The following is a 26,883-nucleotide window of genomic DNA, read 5'->3' as shown; positions in this document are numbered from 1 at the left end:
AGTGAATCATTAGATAGACAGATAAATGGGTGGGTGAGTAGATAAATGGTAAATCATTAGATAGATAGGTGAGTGGGTGAAGCGCAATACCTGTAAAAAAATATGTGGGTGATCCCTTACTCCTTGTGTTATAGTGCAGCTTAGCCAGCAGGGAGTTGTTATCCTTTGGGCCCCACATTTTTTCACTGAGCACATTATCTGTAGATTAAATAGATGGGTAAGTAGACAAATGGGTGGGTTGTTGGGTGGGTAGGTGTATAGATAGTGAATCATTAGATAGACAGATAACTGGGCGGTTGGGTGGATAAATGTTAAATCATTAGATTGATTGATAGTTTGGTGGGTGGATTTCAATAACTGTAAAAGAATATGTGGGTGATCCCTCACTCCTTGTGTAATAGTGCAGCTCGGCCAGCAGGGAGTTGTTATCCTTTGGCACCCACATATTTTTTCACTGAGCAAACTAAATGTGGATAGACAGTAAGATAGATAGGTAGGTAGATAAATGGGAGGGTGGTTGGGTAGGTGGATAGATAGTGAATCATTAGATAGACAGATAAATGGGTGGGTAGATATATTTTAAATCATTAGATAGATAGGTGGGTGGTAGAAGTGCAATAGCTGTAAAAATATATTTGGGTGATCCCTCACTCTTTGTGTAATAGTGCAGCTCGGCCAGCAGGGAGTTCTCCTTTGGGACCCACATATTTTTTAACTGAGCGCACTAACCGTAGATAGATAGATAGATAGATAGATAGATAGATGGATGTGTAGGCACATGGATAGTAAATCATTGGATAGACAAATAAATTGGGTGGATAGGTAGATAGATGGTAAATTATTAATTAAATAGACAAATCATAGCTAGAATAGTTCATAAAGTAGAGGCATGCATAAAGAGGTGAGGGATTCCTCTCATTTTTCTAAAGCCCCATAAACGCTACTCAAAAAGAAAAGTTATCGCTCAGAATGGCATTTTTGAGCGATCTCTTTTCTTTAAAACAAATCTGTAGTATGTATACTCAATATAGTTAATGATGTGTGCTCCCGCGCATCCTTAACGACCACCCTCCTGCCCCTTCACCTGAACATACAGGTCATCTTTGGCCATATAGCCTATGACCCGCATGTTCGGCAGGTCACTGGGACATCATTGAATGATATCGGTAACAGATTTCTTTCAGTGTGAATAGTGGAACCACAGATATAGTTGACTATATAGATGGTGCCCCTAGACTCCCAGTGTGTACAGGGCTTTAGGGTCAATGTATACTGAGAACATATTATCATGCCTATTTCCATTTTTTAGGTGATAATTCTCCATAAAACATATGATGAGGTCATAACAGCTGACTACTGCGAAGTGACCTGGACTGCAGAATCCTCCTCAAGTCAAAAAACAAAGATTAAGCACAGCAACAGGAGACCGAAGTCAGGTAATTAATGAAAATTAATTACTGATAATATGTTTTTGGTATACATTTGGTCTTCACAAATAGGACTTCTAGCTATGAACTCTTCTATAATTGTACTTTGTGATTACTTAGTGTACAGTTAAATAGATAGAGATAGGTAGAGATAAATAGAAAGAGTAAAAGATAAACTCGTACCTTCCTCCACTGTCCGCTAAGGCAGCTTAACGGACATGGGGGTGGGAGGGAAGTCAGTAACCCACTTTTTTTCAGTCAGCAACTTTCTTCCCTTTGTAATGTTGCAGCTTGACCAGCAGGGAAGGTGGGATCCTTAACTGGGTAGGTAGGTAGATGGTAAATCATTAAATAGGAAATGGCTAGGTGGTTGAAGTGCAATATCTGTAAAAGATATGTGGGTGATCCCTCACTCCTTGTGTAAAAGTACAGCTCGGCCAGCAGGGAATTGTTATCCTTTGGGACCCCTTTTTTTTTACTGAGCACATTAACTGTAGATAGATAGATAGATAGATAGATAGATGGATAGATATATGGATAGATAGATAGATAGATGTTTAGGTATATAAATGGGTGGGATGTTGGGTGGGTAGGTGTATAGATAGTGAATCATTAGATAGACAGATAAATGGGTGGGTGGGTAGATAAAAGGTAAATTATTAGATAGATAGGTGGGTGGGTGAAGCTCAATACCTGTAAAAAAATATGTGGGTGATCCCTCACTTCTTGTGTTATAGTGCAGCTCAGCCAGCAGGGAGTTGTTATCCTTTGGGCCCCACATATTTTTTCACTGAGCGCACTAACTGTAGATAGATAGATAGATATATGGATAGATAGATAGATGTTTAGGTAAATAAATGGGTGGGATGTTGGGTGGGTAGGTGTATAGATAGTGGATCATTAGATAGACAGACAGATAAATGGGTGGGTGAGTAGATAAATGGTAAATCATTAGATAGATAGGTGAGTGGGTGAAGCGCAAAACCTGTAAAAAAATATGTGGGTGATCCCTCACTTCTTGTGTTATAGTGCAGCTCAGCCAGCAGGGAGTTGTTATCCTTTGGGCCCCACATATTTTTTCACTGAGCGCACTAACTGTAGATAGATAGATAGATAGATAGGTTGGTAGATAAATGGGAGGGTGGTTGGGTAGGTTGGATAGATAGTGAATCATTAGATAGACAGACAGATAAATGGGTGGGTGAGTAGATAAATGGTAAATCATTAGATAGATAGTTGGGTGGGTGAATCACAATACCTGTAAAAAAATATGTGGGTGATCCCTCACTCTTTGTGTTATAGTGCAGCTTAGCCAGCAGGGAGTTGTTATCCTTTGGGCCCCACATGTTTTTTCACTGAGCACATTATCTGTAGATAGATAGATGGGTAGGTAGACAAATGGGTGGGTTGGGTGGGTAGGTGTATAGATAGTGAATCATTAGATAGACAGATAAATGGGCGGGTGGGTGGATAAATGGTAAATAATTAGATAGATAGATAGATAGATAGATAGATAGATAGATAGATAGATAGATAGTTGGGTGGTTGAAGCTCAATACCTGTAAAAAAAAATATGTGGGTGATCCCTCACTCCTTGTGTTATAGTGCAGCATAGCAAGCAGGGAGTTGTTATCCTTTGGGCCCCACATATTTTTTCACTGAGCGCATTAACTGTAGATAGATAGATAGATATATGGATATATAGATAGATAGATAGATAGATAGATAGATGTTTAGGTAAATAAATGGGTGGGATGTTGGGTGGGTAGGTGTATAGATAGTGAATCATTAGATAGACAGATAAATGGGCGGGTGGGTGGATAAATGGTAAATCATAAGATAGATAGTTGGGTGGGTGAATCTCAATACCTGTAAAAAAAATTGTGGGTGATCCCTCACTCCTTGTGTTATAGTGCAGCTTAGCCAGCAGGGAGTTGTTATCCTTTGGGCCCCACATGTTTTTTCACTGAGCACATTATCTGTAGATAGATAGATGGGTAGGTAGACAAATGGGTGGGTTGTTGGGTGGGTAGGTGTATAGATAGTGAATCATTAGATAGACAGATAAATGGGCGGGTGGGTGGATAAATGGTAAATCATTAGATAGATAGATAGATAGATAGATAGATAGATAGATATATAGATAGATAGTTGGGTGGGTGAAGCTCAATACCTGTAAAAAAAATATGTGGGTGATCCCTCACTCCTTGTGTTATAGTGCAGCATAGCAAGCAGGGAGTTGTTATCCTTTGGGCCCCACATATTTTTTCACTGAGCGCATTAACTGTAGATAGATAGATAGATATATGGATATATAGATAGATAGATAGATAGATAGATAGATGTTTAGGTAAATAAATGGGTGGGATGTTGGGTGGGTAGGTGTATAGATAGTGAATCATTAGATAGACAGATAAATGGACGGGTGGGTGGATAAATGGTAAATCATTAGATAGATAGTTGGGTGGGTGAATCTCAATACCTGTAAAAAATATGTGGGTGATCCCTCACTCCTTGTGTTATAGTGCAGCTTAGCCAGCAGGGAGTTGTTATCCTTTGGGCCCCACATGTTTTTTCACTGAGCAAACTAAATGTGGATAGACAGATATATAGATAGGTAGGTAGATAAACGGGAGGGTGGTTGGGTAGGTGGATAGTGAATCATTAGATAGACAGATAAATGGGTGGGTAGATATATTTTAAATCATTAGATAGATAGGTGGGTGGTAGAAGTGCAATAGCTGTAAAAATATATTTGGGTGATCCCTCACTCTTTGTGTAATAGTGCAGCTCGGCCAGCAGGGAGTTCTCCTTTGGGACCCACATATTTTTTAACTGAGCGCACTAACCGTAGATAGATAGATAGATAGATAGATGGATGTGTAGGCACATGGATAGTAAATCATTGGATAGACAAATAAATTGGGTGGATAGGTAGATAGATGGTAAATTATTAATTAAATAGACAAATCATAGCTAGAATAGTTCATAAAGTAGAGGCATGGATAAAGAGGTGAGGGATTCCTCTCATTTTTCTAAAGCCCCATAAACGCTACTCAAAAAGAAAAGTTATCGCTCAGAATGGCATTTTTGAGCGATCTCTTTTCTTTAAAACAAATCTGTAGTATGTATACTCAATATAGTTAATGATGTGTGCTCCCGCGCATCCTTAACGACCACCCTCCTGCCCCTTCACCTGAACATACAGGTCATCTTTGGCCATATAGCCTATGACCCGCATGTTCGGCAGGTCACTGGGACATCATTGAATGATATCGGTAACAGATTTCTTTCAGTGTGAATAGTGGAACCACAGATATAGTTGACTATATAGATGGTGCCCCTAGACTCCCAGTGTGTACAGGGCTTTAGGGTCAATGTATACTGAGAACATATTATCATGCCTATTTCCATTTTTTAGGTGATAATTCTCCATAAAACATATGATGAGGTCATAACAGCTGACTACTGCGAAGTGACCTGGACTGCAGAATCCTCCTCAAGTCAAAAAACAAAGATTAAGCACAGCAACAGGAGATCGAAGTCAGGTAATTAATGAAAATTAATTACTGATAATATGTTTTTGGTATACATTTGGTCTTCACAAATAGGACTTCTAGCTATGAACTCTTCTATAATTGTACTTTGTGATTACTTAGTGTACAGTTAAATAGATAGAGATAGGTAGAGATAAATAGAAAGAGTAAAAGATAAACTCGTACCTTCCTCCACTGTCCGCTAAGGCAGCTTAACGGACATGGGGGTGGGAGGGAAGTCAGTAACCCACTTTTTTTCAGTCAGCAACTTTCTTCCCTTTGTAATGTTGCAGCTTGACCAGCAGGGAAGGTGGGATCCTTAACTGGGTAGGTATGTAGATGGTAAATCATGAAATAGAAAATGGCTAGGTGGTTGAAGTGCAATATCTGTAAAAGATATGTGGGTGATCCCTCACTCCTTGTGTAAAAGTACAGCTCGGCCAGCAGGGAATTGTTATCCTTTGGGACCCCTTTTTTTTTACTGAGCACATTAACTGTAGATAGATAGATAGATAGATAGATGGATAGATATATGGATAGATAGATAGATAGATAGATGTTTAGGTATATAAATGGGTGGGATGTTGGGTGGGTAGGTGTATAGATAGTGAATCATTAGATAGACAGATAAATGGGTGGGTGGGTAGATAAAAGGTAAATTATTAGATAGATAGGTGGGTGGGTGAAGCTCAATACCTGTAAAAAAATATGTGGGTGATCCCTCACTTCTTGTGTTATAGTGCAGCTCAGCCAGCAGGGAGTTGTTATCCTTTGGGCCCCACATATTTTTTCACTGAGCGCACTAACTGTAGATAGATAGATAGATAGATAGATAGATAGATAGATAGATAGATAGATAGATAGATATATGGATAGATAGATAGATGTTTAGGTAAATAAATGGGTGGGATGTTGGGTGGGTAGGTGTATAGATAGTGGATCATTAGATAGACAGACAGATAAATGGGTGGGTGAGTAGATAAATGGTAAATCATTAGATAGATAGGTGAGTGGGTGAAGCGCAAAACCTGTAAAAAAATATGTGGGTGATCCCTCACTTCTTGTGTTATAGTGCAGCTCAGCCAGCAGGGAGTTGTTATCCTTTGGGCCCCACATATTTTTTCACTGAGCGCACTAACTGTAGATAGATAGATAGATAGATAGGTTGGTAGATAAATGAGAGGGTGATTGGGTAGGTTGGATAGATAGTGAATCATTAGATAGACAGACAGATAAATGGGTGGGTGAGTAGATAAATGGTAAATCATTAGATAGATAGTTGGGTGGGTGAATCACAATACCTGTAAAAAAATATGTGGGTGATCCCTCACTCCTTGTGTTATAGTGCAGCTTAGCCAGCAGGGAGTTGTTATCCTTTGGGCCCCACATTTTTTTTCACTGAGCACATTATCTGTAGATAGATAGATGGGTAGGTAGACAAATGGGTGGGTTGTTGGGTGGGTAGGTGTATAGATAGTGAATCATTAGATAGACAGATAAATGGGCGGGTGGGTGGATAAATGGTAAATCATTAGATAGATAGATAGATAGATAGATAGATAGATAGTTGGGTGGGTGAAGCTCAATACCTGTAAAAAAAATATGTGGGTGATCCCTCACTCCTTGTGTTATAGTGCAGCATAGCAAGCAGGGAGTTGTTATCCTTTGGGCCCCACATATTTTTTCACTGAGTGCATTAACTGTAGATAGATAGATAGATATATGGATATATAGATAGATAGATAGATAGATAGATAGATAGATGTTTAGGTAAATAAATGGGTGGGATGTTGGGTGGGTAGGTGTATAGATAGTGAATCATTAGATAGACAGATAAATGGACGGGTGGGTGGATAAATGGTAAATCATTAGATAGATAGTTGGGTGGGTGAATCTCAATACCTGTAAAAAATATGTGGGTGATCCCTCACTCCTTGTGTTATAGTGCAGCTTAGCCAGCAGGGAGTTGTTATCCTTTGGGCCCCACATGTTTTTTCACTGAGCACATTATCTGTAGATAGATAGATGGGTAGGTAGACAAATGGGTGGGTTGTTGGTTGGGTTGGTGTATAGATAGTGATTTATTAGATAGACAGATAAATGGGCGGGTGGGTGGATAAATGGTAAATCATTAGATAGATAGATAGATAGATAGATAGTTGGGTGGGGGAATCTCAATACCTGTAAAAAAATATGTGGGTGATCCCTCACTCCTTGTGTTATAGTGCAGCTCAGCCAGCAGGGAGTTGTTATCCTTTGGGCCCCACATATTTTTTTCACTGAGCGCACTAACGGTAGATAGATAGGAAGGTAGATAAATGGGAGGGTGGTTGGGTAGGTCGGATAGATAGTGAATCATTAGATAGACAGATAAATGGGTGGGTGAGTAGATAAATGGTAAATCATTAGATAGATAGGTGAGTGGGTGAAGCGCAATACCTGTAAAAAAATATGTGGGTGATCCCTTACTCCTTGTGTTATAGTGCAGCTTAGCCAGCAGGGAGTTGTTATCCTTTGGGCCCCACATTTTTTCACTGAGCACATTATCTGTAGATTAAATAGATGGGTATGTAGACAAATGGGTGGGTTGTTGGGTGGGTAGGTGTATAGATAGTGAATCATTAGATAGACAGATAACTGGGCGGTTGGGTGGATAAATGTTAAATCATTAGATTGATTGATAGTTTGGTGGGTGGATTTCAATAACTGTAAAAGAATATGTGGGTGATCCCTCACTCCTTGTGTAATAGTGCAGCTCGGCCAGCAGGGAGTTGTTATCCTTTGGCACCCACATATTTTTTCACTGAGCAAACTAAATGTGGATAGACAGATAGATAGATAGGTAGGTAGATAAATGGGAGGGTGGTTGGGTAGGTGGATAGATAGTGAATCATTAGATAGACAGATAAATGGGTGGGTAGATATATTTTAAATCATTAGATAGATAGGTGGGTGGTAGAAGTGCAATAGCTGTAAAAATATATTTGGGTGATCCCTCACTCTTTGTGTAATAGTGCAGCTCGGCCAGCAGGGAGTTCTCCTTTGGGACCCACATATTTTTTAACTGAGCGCACTAACCGTAGATAGATAGATAGATAGATAGATAGATAGATGGATGTGTAGGCACATGGATAGTAAATCATTGGATAGACAAATAAATTGGGTGGATAGGTAGATAGATGGTAAATTATTAATTAAATAGACAAATCATAGCTAGAATAGTTCATAAAGTAGAGGCATGGATAAAGAGGTGAGGGATTCCTCTCATTTTTCTAAAGCCCCATAAACGCTACTCAAAAAGAAAAGTTATCGCTCAGAATGGCATTTTTGAGCGATCTCTTTTCTTTAAAACAAATCTGTAGTATGTATACTCAATATAGTTAATGATGTGTGCTCCCGCGCATCCTTAACGACCACCCTCCTGCCCCTTCACCTAAACATACAGGTCATCTTTGGCCATATAGCCTATGACCCGCATGTTCGGCAGGTCACTGGGACATCATTGAATGATATCGGTAACAGATTTCTTTCAGTGTGAATAGTGGAACCACAGATATAGTTGACTATATAGATGGTGCCCCTAGACTCCCAGTGTGTACAGGGCTTTAGGGTCAATGTATACTGAGAACATATTATCATGCCTATTTCCATTTTTTAGGTGATAATTCTCCATAAAACATATGATGAGGTCATAACAGCTGACTACTGCGAAGTGACCTGGACTGCAGAATCCTCCTCAAGTCAAAAAACAAAGATTAAGCACAGCAACAGGAGACCGAAGTCAGGTAATTAATGAAAATTAATTACTGATAATATGTTTTTGGTATACATTTGGTCTTCACAAATAGGACTTCTAGCTATGAACTCTTCTATAATTGTACTTTGTGATTACTTAGTGTACAGTTAAATAGATAGAGATAGGTAGAGATAAATAGAAAGAGTAAAAGATAAACTCGTACCTTCCTCCACTGTCCGCTAAGGCAGCTTAACGGACATGGGGGTGGGAGGGAAGTCAGTAACCCACTTTTTTTCAGTCAGCAACTTTCTTCCCTTTGTAATGTTGCAGCTTGACCAGCAGGGAAGGTGGGATCCTTAACTGGGTAGGTATGTAGATGGTAAATCATGAAATAGAAAATGGCTAGGTGGTTGAAGTGCAATATCTGTAAAAGATATGTGGGTGATCCCTCACTCCTTGTGTAAAAGTACAGCTCGGCCAGCAGGGAATTGTTATCCTTTGGGACCCCTTTTTTTTTACTGAGCACATTAACTGTAGATAGATAGATAGATAGATAGATGGATAGATAGATAGATAGATGTTTAGGTATATAAATGGGTGGGATGTTGGGTGGGTAGGTGTATAGATAGTGAATCATTAGATAGACAGATAAATGGGTGGGTGGGTAGATAAAAGGTAAATTATTAGATAGATAGGTGGGTGGGTGAAGCTCAATACCTGTAAAAAAATATGTGGGTGATCCCTCACTTCTTGTGTTATAGTGCAGCTCAGCCAGCAGGGAGTTGTTATCCTTTGGGCCCCACATATTTTTTCACTGAGCGCACTAACTGTAGATAGATAGATAGATATATGGATAGATAGATAGATAGATGTTTAGGTAAATAAATGGGTGGGATGTTGGGTGGGTAGGTGTATAGATAGTGGATCATTAGATAGACAGACAGATAAATGGGTGGGTGAGTAGATAAATGGTAAATCATTAGATAGATAGGTGAGTGGGTGAAGCGCAAAACCTGTAAAAAAATATGTGGGTGATCCCTCACTTCTTGTGTTATAGTGCAGCTCAGCCAGCAGGGAGTTGTTATCCTTTGGGCCCCACATATTTTTTCACTGAGCGCACTAACTGTAGATAGATAGATAGATAGATAGGTTGGTAGATAAATGAGAGGGTGATTGGGTAGGTTGGATAGATAGTGAATCATTAGATAGACAGACAGATAAATGGGTGGGTGAGTAGATAAATGGTAAATCATTAGATAGATAGTTGGGTGGGTGAATCACAATACCTGTAAAAAAATATGTGGGTGATCCCTCACTCCTTGTGTTATAGTGCAGCTTAGCCAGCAGGGAGTTGTTATCCTTTGGGCCCCACATTTTTTTTCACTGAGCACATTATCTGTAGATAGATAGATGGGTAGGTAGACAAATGGGTGGGTTGTTGGGTGGGTAGGTGTATAGATAGTGAATCATTAGATAGACAGATAAATGGGCGGGTGGGTGGATAAATGGTAAATCATTAGATAGATAGATAGATAGATAGATAGATAGATAGATAGATAGATAGTTGGGTGGGTGAAGCTCAATACCTGTAAAAAAAATATGTGGGTGATCCCTCACTCCTTGTGTTATAGTGCAGCATAGCAAGCAGGGAGTTGTTATCCTTTGGGCCCCACATATTTTTTCACTGAGCGCATTAACTGTAGATAGATAGATAGATATATGGATATATAGATAGATAGATAGATAGATAGATAGATGTTTAGGTAAATAAATGGGTGGGATGTTGGGTGGGTAGGTGTATAGATAGTGAATCATTAGATAGACAGATAAATGGGCGGGTGGGTGGATAAATGGTAAATCATTAGATAGATAGATAGATAGATAGATAGTTGGGTGGGGGAATCTCAATACCTGTAAAAAAATATGTGGGTGATCCCTCACTCCTTGTGTTATAGTGCAGCTCAGCCAGCAGGGAGTTGTTATCCTTTGGGTCCCACATATTTTTTTCACTGAGCGCACTAACGGTAGATAGATAGGAAGGTAGATAAATGGGAGGGTGGTTGGGTAGGTCGGATAGATAGTGAATCATTAGATAGACAGATAAATGGGTGGGTGAGTAGATAAATGGTAAATCATTAGATAGATAGGTGAGTGGGTGAAGCGCAATACCTGTAAAAAAATATGTGGGTGATCCCTTACTCCTTGTGTTATAGTGCAGCTTAGCCAGCAGGGAGTTGTTATCCTTTGGGCCCCACATTTTTTCACTGAGCACATTATCTGTAGATTAAATAGATGGGTAAGTAGACAAATGGGTGGGTTGTTGGGTGGGTAGGTGTATAGATAGTGAATCATTAGATAGACAGATAACTGGGCGGTTGGGTGGATAAATGTTAAATCATTAGATTGATTGATAGTTTGGTGGGTGGATTTCAATAACTGTAAAAGAATATGTGGGTGATCCCTCACTCCTTGTGTAATAGTGCAGCTCGGCCAGCAGGGAGTTGTTATCCTTTGGCACCCACATATTTTTTCACTGAGCAAACTAAATGTGGATAGACAGATAGATAGATAGGTAGGTAGATAAATGGGAGGGTGGTTGGGTAGGTGGATAGATAGTGAATCATTAGATAGACAGATAAATGGGTGGGTAGATATATTTTAAATCATTAGATAGATAGGTGGGTGGTAGAAGTGCAATAGCTGTAAAAATATATTTGGGTGATCCCTCACTCTTTGTGTAATAGTGCAGCTCGGCCAGCAGGGAGTTCTCCTTTGGGACCCACATATTTTTTAACTGAGCGCACTAACCGTAGATAGATAGATAGATAGATAGATAGATGGATGTGTAGGCACATGGATAGTAAATCATTGGATAGACAAATAAATTGGGTGGATAGGTAGATAGATGGTAAATTATTAATTAAATAGACAAATCATAGCTAGAATAGTTCATAAAGTAGAGGCATGCATAAAGAGGTGAGGGATTCCTCTCATTTTTCTAAAGCCCCATAAACGCTACTCAAAAAGAAAAGTTATCGCTCAGAATGGCATTTTTGAGCGATCTCTTTTCTTTAAAACAAATCTGTAGTATGTATACTCAATATAGTTAATGATGTGTGCTCCCGCGCATCCTTAACGACCACCCTCCTGCCCCTTCACCTGAACATACAGGTCATCTTTGGCCATATAGCCTATGACCCGCATGTTCGGCAGGTCACTGGGACATCATTGAATGATATCGGTAACAGATTTCTTTCAGTGTGAATAGTGGAACCACAGATATAGTTGACTATATAGATGGTGCCCCTAGACTCCCAGTGTGTACAGGGCTTTAGGGTCAATGTATACTGAGAACATATTATCATGCCTATTTCCATTTTTTAGGTGATAATTCTCCATAAAACATATGATGAGGTCATAACAGCTGACTACTGCAAAGTGACCTGGACTGCAGAATCCTCCTCAAGTCAAAAAACAAAGATTAAGCACAGCAACAGGAGACCGAAGTCAGGTAATTAATGAAAATTAATTACTGATAATATGTTTTTGGTATACATTTGGTCTTCACAAATAGGACTTCTAGCTATGAACTCTTCTATAATTGTACTTTGTGATTACTTAGTGTACAGTTAAATAGATAGAGATAGGTAGAGATAAATAGAAAGAGTAAAAGATAAACTCGTACCTTCCTCCACTGTCCGCTAAGGCAGCTTAACGGACATGGGGGTGGGAGGGAAGTCAGTAACCCACTTTTTTTCAGTCAGCAACTTTCTTCCCTTTGTAATGTTGCAGCTTGACCAGCAGGGAAGGTGGGATCCTTAACTGGGTAGGTAGGTAGATGGTAAATCATTAAATAGGAAATGGCTAGGTGGTTGAAGTGCAATATCTGTAAAAGATATGTGGGTGATCCCTCACTCCTTGTGTAAAAGTACAGCTCGGCCAGCAGGGAATTGTTATCCTTTGGGACCCCTTTTTTTTTACTGAGCACATTAACTGTAGATAGATAGATAGATAGATAGATGGATAGATATATGGATAGATAGATAGATAGATAGATGTTTAGGTATATAAATGGGTGGGATGTTGGGTGGGTAGGTGTATAGATAGTGAATCATTAGATAGACAGATAAATGGGTGGGTGGGTAGATAAAAGGTAAATTATTAGATAGATAGGTGGGTGGGTGAAGCTCAATACCTGTAAAAAAATATGTGGGTGATCCCTCACTTCTTGTGTTATAGTGCAGCTCAGCCAGCAGGGAGTTGTTATCCTTTGGGCCCCACATATTTTTTCACTGAGCGCACTAACTGTAGATAGATAGATAGATATATGGATAGATAGATAGATGTTTAGGTAAATAAATGGGTGGGATGTTGGGTGGGTAGGTGTATAGATAGTGGATCATTAGATAGACAGACAGATAAATGGGTGGATGAGTAGATAAATGGTAAATCATTAGATAGATAGGTGAGTGGGTGAAGCGCAAAACCTGTAAAAAAATATGTGGGTGATCCCTCACTTCTTGTGTTATAGTGCAGCTCAGCCAGCAGGGAGTTGTTATCCTTTGGGCCCCACATATTTTTTCACTGAGCGCACTAACTGTAGATAGATAGATAGATAGGTTGGTAGATAAATGGGAGGGTGGTTGGGTAGGTTGGATAGATAGTGAATCATTAGATAGACAGACAGATAAATGGGTGGGTGAGTAGATAAATGGTAAATCATTAGATAGATAGTTGGGTGGGTGAATCACAATACCTGTAAAAAAATATGTGGGTGATCCCTCACTCTTTGTGTTATAGTGCAGCTTAGCCAGCAGGGAGTTGTTATCCTTTGGGCCCCACATGTTTTTTCACTGAGCACATTATCTGTAGATAGATAGATGGGTAGGTAGACAAATGGGTGGGTTGGGTGGGTAGGTGTATAGATAGTGAATCATTAGATAGACAGATAAATGGGCGGGTGGGTGGATAAATGGTAAATAATTAGATAGATAGATAGATAGATAGATAGTTGGGTGGTTGAAGCTCAATACCTGTAAAAAAAAATATGTGGGTGATCCCTCACTCCTTGTGTTATAGTGCAGCATAGCAAGCAGGGAGTTGTTATCCTTTGGGCCCCACATATTTTTTCACTGAGCGCATTAACTGTAGATAGATAGATAGATATATGGATATATAGATAGATAGATAGATAGATAGATAGATAGATGTTTAGGTAAATAAATGGGTGGGATGTTGGGTGGGTAGGTGTATAGATAGTGAATCATTAGATAGACAGATAAATGGGCGGGTGGGTGGATAAATGGTAAATCATAAGATAGATAGTTGGGTGGGTGAATCTCAATACCTGTAAAAAAAATTGTGGGTGATCCCTCACTCCTTGTGTTATAGTGCAGCTTAGCCAGCAGGGAGTTGTTATCCTTTGGGCCCCACATGTTTTTTCACTGAGCACATTATCTGTAGATAGATAGATGGGTAGGTAGACAAATGGGTGGGTTGTTGGTTGGGTTGGTGTATAGATAGTGATTTATTAGATAGACAGATAAATGGGCGGGTGGGTGGATAAATGGTAAATCATTAGATAGATAGATAGATAGTTGGGTGGGGGACTCTCAATACCTGTAAAAAAATATGTGGGTGATCCCTCACTCCTTGTGTTATAGTGCAGCTCAGCCAGCAGGGAGTTGTTATCCTTTGGGCCCCACATATTTTTTTCACTGAGCGCACTAACGGTAGATAGATAGGAAGGTAGATAAATGGGAGGGTGGTTGGGTAGGTCGGATAGATAGTGAATCATTAGATAGACAGATAAATGGGTGGGTGAGTAGATAAATGGTAAATCATTAGATAGATAGGTGAGTGGGTGAAGTGCAATACCTGTAAAAAAATATGTGGGTGATCCCTTACTCCTTGTGTTATAGTGCAGCTTAGCCAGCAGGGAGTTGTTATCCTTTGGGCCCCACATTTTTTCACTGAGCACATTATCTGTAGATAGATAGATGGGTATGTAGACAAATGGGTGGGTTGTTGGGTGGGTAGGTGTATAGATAGTGAATCATTAGATAGACAGATAACTGGGCGGTTGGGTGGATAAATGTTAAATCATTAGATTGATTGATAGTTTGGTGGGTGGATTTCAATAACTGTAAAAGAATATGTGGGTGATCCCTCACTCCTTGTGTAATAGTGCAGCTCGGCCAGCAGGGAGTTGTTATCCTTTGGCACCCACATATTTTTTCACTGAGCAAACTAAGGGCCTTATTCTGGTTGATGCGTACTTTCCCGAATACTTTTGGATAGCGTTTTTACGGCGTCTGCGCATGCGTGGGGAACGCAAGGCGCATGTGCCAAGCATGGACTCCGTACCTGTTCGTGCTAATCCCGTACAAAACTGTGCACCGCAATCCCTCGGGAAATATGGGCGTATTATGGGCGTCATGCGGAATGACACAGGGGCGTAGTTTCAAAGTGGGCAAAACTGGGTGGAAACATGGGCGGACACGGGGGAGTGCACTTATGTTGGGGGGCGTGCATTCGGATAGCACTCTGAATGCACGCAAACAAAACCGATAGAAATGTGCGGTGTCCATAAGCAAGTATTGCTTTGCGGAAACCACTCGGTCCTGCGGTAGGCGAACGGAACGCCTAATGACTACAAGCAGTAACAGCTGAACACAATACAATCGACTCCTTTACTCATTACTCACTAATGACACGCTTGTCAGTGCTTTAATTGAAACCATTGCTGCTTCAAGGAACCTTTACTTAACACACACATATATATATGCTGTACTTGTCACACACTTTGAAACTGCTAAGAATGGACATCACTGAATATTAATACTATCAATACACATGTGTATTCTACATGTACTAATTAAACCACACAATTTTGGAGAAATAAATACATTTATTTAAATAAATGTCACAGAAACTGACACTGTGAATAAATCAAAAAGCATGGCAGGAATGTACATAAATAAATTATAACATCAAATAAATATAATTTTACACATTCATAACAACAGCAGAATCTGAATCTGAAGGCTAAATGTACATACTGTATATAGATGTATGTTTTTGGTGTGTGCACATCCTGGCAATACAGAAATGTCATGTAATTTTAGCTAATTATACATAATAAAACCTACAAAATACACACACACACTGTGTTTATACATGTAGTAAGGTTTCCTTTACTATGTGTTAGTCCTAATTAGTACATTGTGCAAGATAGATTTTCACCAGCAAGTATAATATAATATCATACGTAAAACACAGGGAAAAATACAAACCATTGCACTTCAATTGATGTAAGGGTTAATGTGTGCAATGGATGTGTTAGGCATGGGTTTAAGTATATATTGGCATTTAATTGATTCCAATTACAAATAAACATTTTTTAATGAGGATAGGTAATTGAATAAGTGGGTCATGTGATGTATTGCAGAGTTGACATAATAGTGGCTAGTTTTGCGTAAATACACCGCATCGGTGCGTACGCCCAGCTTCCCATCCGTTCTGATGCGGTATCACCGTGCATACTCTGGAATACCGTGCAGAATCTGAGTGTGTCCTCCGCACACGCATGGTTTGTATGTCGTCCGTAAACACGCCCTGTTCTGAAAGTGCGAGTCCGTCCGAATGCGGAGGCTCGGTGGGCGTTTTAACGGCCGACGTCTGCACAGCGTGGCGTGCGGACCGCACGGTAGGAATTCTGGAAAGTATGCACCGATCAGAATAAGGGCCTAAATGTGGATAGACAGATAGATAGGTAGGTAGATAAATGGGAGGGTGGTTGGGTAGGTGGATAGATAGTGAATCATTAGATAGACTGATAAATGGGTGGGTAGATATATTTTAAATCATTAGATAGGTGGGTGGTAGAAGTGCAATAGCTGTAAAAATATATTTGGGTGATCCCTCACTCTTTGTGTAATAGTGCAGCTCGGCCAGCAGGGAGTTATCCTTTGGGACCCACATATTTTTTAACTGAGCGCACTAACCGTAGATAGATAGATAGATAGATGGATGTGTAGGCACATGGATAGTAAATCATTGGATAGACAAATAAATTGGGTGGATAGGTAGATAGATGGTAAATTATTAATTAAATAGACAAATCATAGCTAGAATAGTTCATAAAGTAGAGGCATGGATAAAGAGGTGAGGGATTCCTCTCATTTTTCTAAAGCCCCATAAACGCTACTCAAAAAGAAAAGTTATCGCTCAGAATGGCATTTTTGAGCGATCTCTTTTCTTTAAAACAAATCTGTAGTATGTATACTCAATATAGTTAATGATGTGTGCTCCCGCGCATCCTTAACGACCACCCTCCTGCCCCTTCACCTGAACATACAGGTCATCTTTGGCCATATAGCCTATGACCCGCATGTTCGGCAGGTCACTGGGACATCATTGAATGATATCGGTAACAGATTTCTTTCAGTGTGAATAGTGGAACCACAGATATAGTTGACTATATAGATGGTGCCCCTAGACTCCCAGTGTGTACAGGGCTTTAGGGTCAATGTATACTGAGAACATATTATCATGCCTATTTCCATTTTTTAGGTGATAATTCTCCATAAAACATATGATGAGGTCATAACAGCTGACTACTGCGAAGTGACCTGGACTGCAGAATCCTCCTCAAGTCAAAAAACAAAGATTAAGCACAGCAACAGGAGACCGAAGTCAGGTAATTAATGAAAATTAATTACTGATAATATGTTTTTGGTATACATTTGGTCTTCACAAATAGGACTTCTAGCTATGAACTCTTCTATAATTGTACTTTGTGATTACTTAGTGTACAGTTAAATAGATAGAGATAGGTAGAGATAAATAGAAAGAGTAAAAGATAAACTCGTACCTTCCTCCACTGTCCGCTAAGGTAGCTTAACGGACATGGGGGTGGGAGGGAAGTCAGTAACCCACTTTTTTTCAGTCAGCAACTTTCTTCCCTTTGTAATGTTGCAGCTTGACCAGCAGGGAAGGTGGGATCCTTAACTGGGTAGGTATGTAGATGGTAAATCATTAAATAGGAAATGGCTAGGTGGTTGAAGTGCAATATCTGTAAAAGATATGTGGGTGATCCCTCACTCCTTGTGTAAAAGTACAGCTCGGCCAGCAGGGAATTGTTATCCTTTGGGACCCCTTTTTTTTTACTGAGCACATTAACTGTAGATAGATAGATAGATAGATAGATAGATAGATAGATGGATAGATATATGGATAGATAGATAGATAGATGTTTAGGTATATAAATGGGTGGGATGTTGGGTGGGTAGGTGTATAGATAGTGAATCATTAGATAGACAGATAAATGGGTGGGTGGGTAGATAAAAGGTAAATTATTAGATAGATAGGTGGGTGGGTGAAGCTCAATACCTGTAAAAAAATATGTGGGTGATCCCTCACTTCTTGTGTTATAGTGCAGCTCAGCCAGCAGGGAGTTGTTATCCTTTGGGCCCCACATATTTTTTCACTGAGCGCACTAACTGTAGATAGATAGATAGATATATGGATAGATAGATAGATGTTTAGGTAAATAAATGGGTGGGATGTTGGGTGGGTAGGTGTATAGATAGTGGATCATTAGATAGACAGACAGATAAATGGGTGGGTGAGTAGATAAATGGTAAATCATTAGATAGATAGGTGAGTGGGTGAAGCGCAAAACCTGTAAAAAAATATGTGGGTGATCCCTCACTTCTTGTGTTATAGTGCAGCTCAGCCAGCAGGGAGTTGTTATCCTTTGGGCCCCACATATTTTTTCACTGAGCGCACTAACTGTAGATAGATAGATAGGTTGGTAGATAAATGGGAGGGTGGTTGGGTAGGTCGGATAGATAGTGAATCATTAGATAGACAGATAAATGGGTGGGTGAGTAGATAAATGGTAAATCATTAGATAGATAGGTGAGTGGGTGAAGCGCAATACCTGTAAAAAAATATGTGGGTGATCCCTTACTCCTTGTGTTATAGTGCAGCTTAGCCAGCAGGGAGTTGTTATCCTTTGGGCCCCACATTTTTTCACTGAGCACATTATCTGTAGATAGATAGATGGGTATGTAGACAAATGGGTGGGTTGTTGGGTGGGTAGGTGTATAGATAGTGAATCATTAGATAGACAGATAACTGGGCGGTTGGGTGGATAAATGTTAAATCATTAGATTGATTGATAGTTTGGTGGGTGGATTTCAATAACTGTAAAAGAATATGTGGGTGATCCCTCACTCCTTGTGTAATAGTGCAGCTCGGCCAGCAGGGAGTTGTTATCCTTTGGCACCCACATATTTTTTCACTGAGCAAACTAAGGGCCTTATTCTGGTTGATGCGTACTTTCCCGAATACTTTTGGATAGCGTTTTTACGGCGTCTGCGCATGCGTGGGGAACGCAAGGCGCATGTGCCAAGCATGGACTCCGTACCTGTTCGTGCTAATCCCGTACAAAACTGTGCACCGCAATCCCTCGGGAAATATGGGCGTATTATGGGCGTCATGCGGAATGACACAGGGGCGTAGTTTCAAAGTGGGCAAAACTGGGTGGAAACATGGGCGGACACGGGGAGTGCACTTATGTTGGGGGGCGTGCATTCGGATAGCACTCCGAATGCACGCGAACAAAACCGATAGAAATGTGCGGTGTCCATAAGCAAGTATTGCTTTGCGGAAACCACTCGGTCCTGCGGTAGGCGAACGGAACGCCTAATGACTACAAGCAGTAACAGCTGAACACAATACAATCGACTCCTTTACTCATTACTCACTAATGACACGCTTGTCAGTGCTTTAATTGAAACCATTGCTGCTTCAAGGAACCTTTACTAAACACACACATATATATATGCTGTACTTGTCACACACTTTGAAACTGCTAAGAATGGACATCACTGAATATTAATACTATCAATACACATGTGTATTCTACATGTACTAATTAAACCACACAATTTTGGAGAAATAAATACATTTATTTAAATAAATGTCACAGAAACTGACACTGTGAATAAATCAAAAAGCATGGCAGGAATGTACATAAATAAATTATAACATAAAATAAATATAATTTTACACATTCATAACAACAGCAGAATCTGAATCTGAAGGCTAAATGTACATACTGTATATAGATGTATGTTTTTGGTGTGTGCACATCCTGGCAATACAGAAATGTCATGTAATTTTAGCTAATTATACATAATAAAACCTACAAAATACACACACACACTGTGTTTATACATGTAGTAAGGTTTCCTTTACTCTGTGTTAGTCCTAATTAGTACATTGTGCAAGATAGATTTTCACCAGCAAGTATAATATAATATCATACGTAAAACACAGGGAAAAATACAAACCATTGCACTTCAATTGATGTAAGGGTTAATGTGTGCAATGGATGTGTTAGGCATGGGTTTAAGTATATATTGGCATTTAATTGATTCCAATTACAAATAAACATTTTTTAATGAGGATAGGTAATTGAATAAGTGGGTCATGTGATGTATTGCAGAGTTGACATAATAGTGGCTAGTTTTGCGTAAATACACCGCATCGGTGCGTACGCCCAGCTTCCCATCCGTTCTGATGCGGTATCACCGTGCATACTCTGTAATACCGTGCAGAATCTGAGTGTGTCCTCCGCACACGCATGGTTTGTATGTCGTCCGTAAACACGCCCTGTTCTGAAAGTGCGAGTCCGTCCGAATGCGGAGGCTCGGTGGGCGTTTTAACGGCCGACGTCCGCACAGCGTGGCGTGCGGACCGCACCGTAGGAATTCGGGAAAGTATGCACCGATCAGAATAAGGGCCTAAATGTGGAAAGACAGATAGATAGATAGGTAGGTAGATAAATGGGAGGGTGGTTGGGTAGGTGGATAGATAATGAAACATTAGATAGACAGATAAATGGGTGGGTAGATATATTTTAAATCATTAGATAGGTGGGTGGTAGAAGTGCAATAGCTGTAAAAATATATTTGGGTGATCCCTCACTCTTTGTGTAATAGTGCAGCTCGGCCAGCAGGGAGTTATCCTTTGGGACCCACATATTTTTTAACTGAGCGCACTAACCGTAGATAGATAGATAGATAGATAGATGGATGTGTAGGCACATGGATAGTAAATCATTGGATAGACAAATAAATTGAGTGGATAGGTAGATAGATGGTAAATTATTAATTAAATAGACAAATCATAGCTAGAATAGTTCATAAAGTAGAGGCATGGATAAAGAGGTGAGGGATTCCTCTCATTTTTCTAAAGCCCCATAAACGCTACTCAAAAAGAAAAGTTATCGCTCAGAATGGCATTTTTGAGCGATCTCTTTTCTTTAAAACAAATCTGTAGTATGTATACTCAATATAGTTAATGATGTGTGCTCCCGCGCATCCTTAACAACCACCCTCCTGCCCCTTCACCTGAACATACAGGTCATCTTTGGCCATATAGCCTATGACCCGCATGTTCGGCAGGTCACTGGGACATCATTGAATGATATCGGTAACAGATTTCTTTCAGTGTGAATAGTGGAACCACAGATATAGTTGACTATATAGATGGTGCCCCTAGACTCCCAGTGTGTACAGGGCTTTAGGGTCAATGTATACTGAGAACATATTATCATGCCTATTTCCATTTTTTAGGTGATAATTCTCCATAAAACATATGATGAGGTCATAACAGCTGACTACTGCGAAGTGACCTGGACTGCAGAATCCTCCTCAAGTCAAAAAACAAAGATTAAGCACAGCAACAGGAGACCGAAGTCAGGTAATTAATGAAAATTAATTACTGATAATATGTTTTTGGTATACATTTGGTCTTCACAAATAGGACTTCTAGCTATGAACTCTTCTATAATTGTACTTTGTGATTACTTAGTGTACAGTTAAATAGATAGAGATAGGTAGAGATAAATAGAAAGAGTAAAAGATAAACTGATACCTTCCTCCACTGTCCGCTAAGGCAGCTTAACGGACATGGGGGTGGGAGGGAAGTCAGTAACCCACTTTTTTTCAGTCAGCAACTTTCTTCCCTTTGTAATGTTGCAGCTTGACCAGCAGGGAAGGTGGGATCCTTAACTGGGTAGGTAGGTAGATGGTAAATCATGAAATAGAAAATGGCTAGGTGGTTGAAGTGCAATATCTGTAAAAGATATGTGGGTGATCCCTCACTCCTTGTGTAAAAGTACAGCTCGGACAGCAGGGAATTGTTATCCTTTGGGACCCCTTTTTTTTTACTGAGCACATTAACTGTAGATAGATAGATATATGGATAGATAGATAGATAGATGTTTAGGTAAATAAAAGGGTGGGATGTTGGGTGGGTAGGTGTATAGATAGTGAATCATTAGATAGACAGATAAATGGGTGGGTGGGTAGATAAAAGGTAAATTATTAGATAGATAGTTGGGTGGGTGAATCTCAATACCTGTAAAAAAATATGTGGGTGATCCCTCACTCCTTGTGTTATAGTGCAGCTCAGCCAGCAGGGAGTTGTTATCCTTTGGGCCCCACATATTTTTTCACTGAGCGCACTAACTGTAGATAGATAGATAGATAGATAGATAGATAGATATATGGATAGATAGATAGATAGATAGATAGATGTTTAGGTAAATAAATGGGTGGGATGTTGGGTGGGTAGGTGTATAGATAGTGAATCATTAGATAGACAGACAGATAAATGGGTGGGTGAGTAGATAAATGGTAAATCATTAGATAGATAGGTGAGTGGGTGAAGCGCAAAACCTGTAAAAAAATATGTGGGTGATCCCTCACTTCTTGTGTTATAGTGCAGCTCAGCCAGCAGGGAGATGTTATCCTTTGGGCCCCTCATATTTTTTCACTGATCGCATTAACTGTAGATAGATAAATAGATATATGGATAGATAGATGGTTAGGTAGATAAATGGGTGGGATGTTGGGTGGGTAGGTGTATAGCTAGGGAATCATTAGATTGACCGATAAATGGGCGGGTGGGTGGATAAATGGTAAATCATTAGATAGATAGTTGGGTGGGTGAATCTCAATACCTGTAAAAAAAATATGTGGGTGATCCCTCACTCCTTGTGTTATAGTGCAGCTCAGCCAGCAGGGAGTTGTTATCCTTTGGGCCCCACATATTTTTTCACTGAGCGCACTAACTGTAGATAGATAGATAGATAGGTTGGTAGATAAATGGGAGGGTGGTTGGGTAGGTTGGATAGATAGTGAATCATTAGATGGACAGACAGATAAATGGGTGGGTGAGTAGATAAATGGTAAATCATTAGATAGATAGTTGGGTGGGTGAATCTCAATACCTGTAAAAAAATATGTGGGTGATCCCTCACTCCTTGTGTTATAGTGCAGCTTAGCCAGCAGGGAGTTGTTATCCTTTGGGCCCCACATATTTTTTCACTGAGCACATTATCTGTAGATAGCTAGATGGGTAGGTAGACAAATGGGTGGGTTGTTGGGTGGGTAGGTGTATAGATAGTGAATCATTAGATAGACAGATAAATGGGCGGGTGGGTGGATAAATGGTAAATCATTAGATAGATAGATAGATAGATAGATAGATAGATAGTTGGGTGGGTAAAGCTCAATACCTGTAAAAAAATATGTGGGTGATCCCTCACTCCTTGTGTTATAGTGCAGCATAGCAAGCAGGGAGTTGTTATCCTTTGGGCCCCACATATTTTTTCACTGAGCGCATTAACTGTAGATAGATAGATGTTTAGGTAAATAAATGGGTAGGATGTTGGGTGGGTAGGTGTATAGATAGTGAATCATTAGATAGACAGATAAATGGGTGGGTAGATATATTTTAAATCATTAGATAGATAGGTGGGTGGTAGAAGTGCAATAGCTGTAAAAATATATTTGGGTGATCCCTCACTCCTTGTGTAATAGTGCAGCTCGGCCAGCAGGGAGTTATCCTTTGGGACCCACATATTTTTTAACTGAGCGCACTAACCATAGATAGATAGATAGATAGATAGATAGATAGATAGATAGATAGATGGATGTGTAGGCACATGGATAGTAAATCATTGGATAGACAAATAAATTGGATGGATAGGTAGATAGATGATAAATTATTAATTAAATAGACAAATCATAGCTAGAATAGTTATTCTAGGAGAGGGATTCCTCTCATTTTTCTAAAGCCCCATAAACGCTATTAAAAATGAAAAGTTATCGCTCAGAATGGCATTTTTGAGCGATCTCTTTTCTTTAAAACAAATCTGTAGTATGTATACTCAATATAGTTAATGATGTGTGCTCCCGCGCATCCTTAACGACCACCCTCCTGCCCCTTCACCTGAACATACAGGTCATCTTTGGCCATATAGCCTATGACCCGCATGTTCGGCAGGTCACTGGGACATCAATAAATGATATCGGTAACAGATTTCTTTCAGTGTGAATAGTGGAACCACAGATATAGTTGACTATATAGATGGTGCCCCTAGACTCCCAGTGTGTACAGGGCTTTAGGGTCAATGTATACTGAGAACATATTATCATGCCTATTTCCATTTTTAGGTGATAATTCTCCATAAAACATATGATGAGGTCATAACAGCTGACTACTGCGAAGTGACCTGGACTGCAGAATCCTCCTCAAGTAAAAAAACAAAGATTAAGCACAGCAACAGGAGACCGAAGTCAGGTAATTAATGAAAATTAATTACTGATAATATGTTTTTGGTATACATTTGGTCTTCACAAATAGGACTTCTAGCTATGAACTCTTCTATTATTGTACTTTGTGATTACTTAGTGTACAGTTAAATAGATAGAGATGGGTAGAGATAAATAGAAAGAGTAAAAGATAAACTGATACCTTCCTCCACTGTCCGCTAAGGCAGCTTAAAGGACATGGGGGTGGGAGGGAAGTCAGTAACCCACTTTTTTTCAGTCAGCAACTTTCTTCCCTTTGTAATGTTGCAGCTTGACCAGCAGGGAAGGTGGGATCCTTAACTGGGTAGGTAGGTAGATGGTAAATCATGAAATAGAAAATGGCTAGGTGGTTGAAGTGCAATATCTGTAAAAGATATGTGGGTGATCCCTCACTCCTTGTGTAAAAGTACAGCTCGGCCAGCAGGGAATTGTTATCCTTTGGGACCCCTTTTTTTTTACTGAGCACATTAACTGTAGATAGATAGATAGATGTTTAGGTAAATAAATGGGTGGGATGTTGGGTGGGTAGGTGTATAGATCGTGAATCATTAGATAGACAGATAAATGGGTGGGTGGGTAGATAAAAGGTAAATTATTAGATAGATAGGTGGGTGGGTGAAGCTCAATACCTGTAAAAAATATGTGGGTGATCCCTCACTCCTTGTGTTATAGTGCAGCTCAGCCAGCAGGGAGTTGTTATCCTTTGGGCCCCACATATTTTTTTACTGAGCGCACTAACTGTAGATAGATAGATAGATAGATAGATATATGGATAGATAGATGTTTAGGTAAATAAATGGGTGGGATGTTGGGTGGGTAGGTGTATAGATAGTGAATCATTAGATAGACAGATAAATAGGCGGGTGGGTGGATAAATGGTAAATCATTAGATAGGTGAGTGGGTGAAGCGCAAAACCTGTAAAAAAATATGTGGGTGATCCCTCACTTCTTGTGTTATAGTGCAGCTCAGCCAGCAGGGAGTTGTTATCCTTTGGGCCCCACATATTTTTTCACTGAGCGCATTAACTGTAGATAGATAGATAGATATATATATGGATAGATAGATGTTTAGGTAAATAAATGGGTGGGATGTTGGGTGGGTAGGTGTATAGATAGTGAATCATTAGATAGACAGATAAATGGGCGGGTGGGTGGATAAATGGTAAATCATTAGATAGATTGTTGGGTGGGTGAATCTCAATACCTGTAAAAAAAATATGTGGGTGATCCCTCACTCCTTGTGTTATAGTGCAGCTCAGCCAGCAGGGAGTTGTTATCCTTTGGGCCCCACATATTTTTTCACTGAGCGCACTAACTGTAGATAGATAGATAGATAGATAGGTTGGTAGATAAATGGGAGGGTGGTTGGGTAGGTTGGATAGATAGTGAATCATTAGATAGACAGACAGATAAATGGGTGGGTGAGTAGATAAATGGTAAATCATTAGATAGATAGTTGGGTGGGTGAATCTCAATACCTGTAAAATAAATATGTGGGTGATCCCTCACTCCTTGTGTTATAGTGCAGCTTAGCCAGCAGGGAGTTGTTATCCTTTGGGCCCCACATATTTTTTCACTGAGCACATTATCTGTAGATAGATAGATGGGTAGGTAGACAAATGGGTGGGTTGTTGGGTGGGTAGGTGTATAGATAGTGAATCATTAGATAGACAGATAAATGGGCGGGTGGGTGGATAAATGGTAAATCATTAGATAGATAGATAGATAGATAGATAGATAGTTGGGTGGGTAAAGCTCAATACCTGTAAAAAAATATGTGGGTGATCCCTCACTCCTTGTGTTATAGTGCAGCATAGCAAGCAGGGAGTTGTTATCCTTTGGGCCCCACATATTTTTTCACTGAGCGCATTAACTGTAGATAGATAGATAGATAGATAGATAGATAGATGTTTAGGTAAATAAATGGGTGGGATGTTGGGTGGGTAGGTGTATAGATAGTGAATCATTAGATAGACAGATAAATGGGTGGGTAGATATATTTTAAATCATTAGATAGATAGGTGGGTGGTAGAAGTGCAATAGCTGTAAAAATATATTTGGGTGATCCCTCACTCCTTGTGTAATAGTGCAGCTCGGCCAGCAGGGAGTTATCCTTTGGGACCCACATATTTTTTAACTGAGCGCACTAACCATAGATAGATAGATAGATAGATAGATAGATAGATAGATAGATAGATAGATAGATAGATAGATGGATGTGTAGGCACATGGATAGTAAATCATTGGATAGACAAATAAATTGGATGGATAGGTAGATAGATGATAAATTATTAATTAAATAGACAAATCATAGCTAGAATAGTTATTCTAGGAGAGGGATTCCTCTCATTTTTCTAAAGCCCCATAAACGCTATTAAAAATGAAAAGTTATCGCTCAGAATGGCATTTTTGAGCGATCTCTTTTCTTTAAAACAAATCTGTAGTATGTATACTCAATATAGTTAATGATGTGTGCTCCCGCGCATCCTTAACGACCACCCTCCTGC

Source organism: Crinia signifera, chromosome 5, assembly GCF_055691185.1.
Source record: "Crinia signifera chromosome 5, ASM5569118v1, whole genome shotgun sequence".
Lineage (NCBI taxonomy): Eukaryota > Metazoa > Chordata > Amphibia > Anura > Myobatrachidae > Crinia > Crinia signifera.
The sequence above is the reverse complement of the archived record's forward strand: the minus strand, read 5'-3'. Positions refer to the sequence as shown.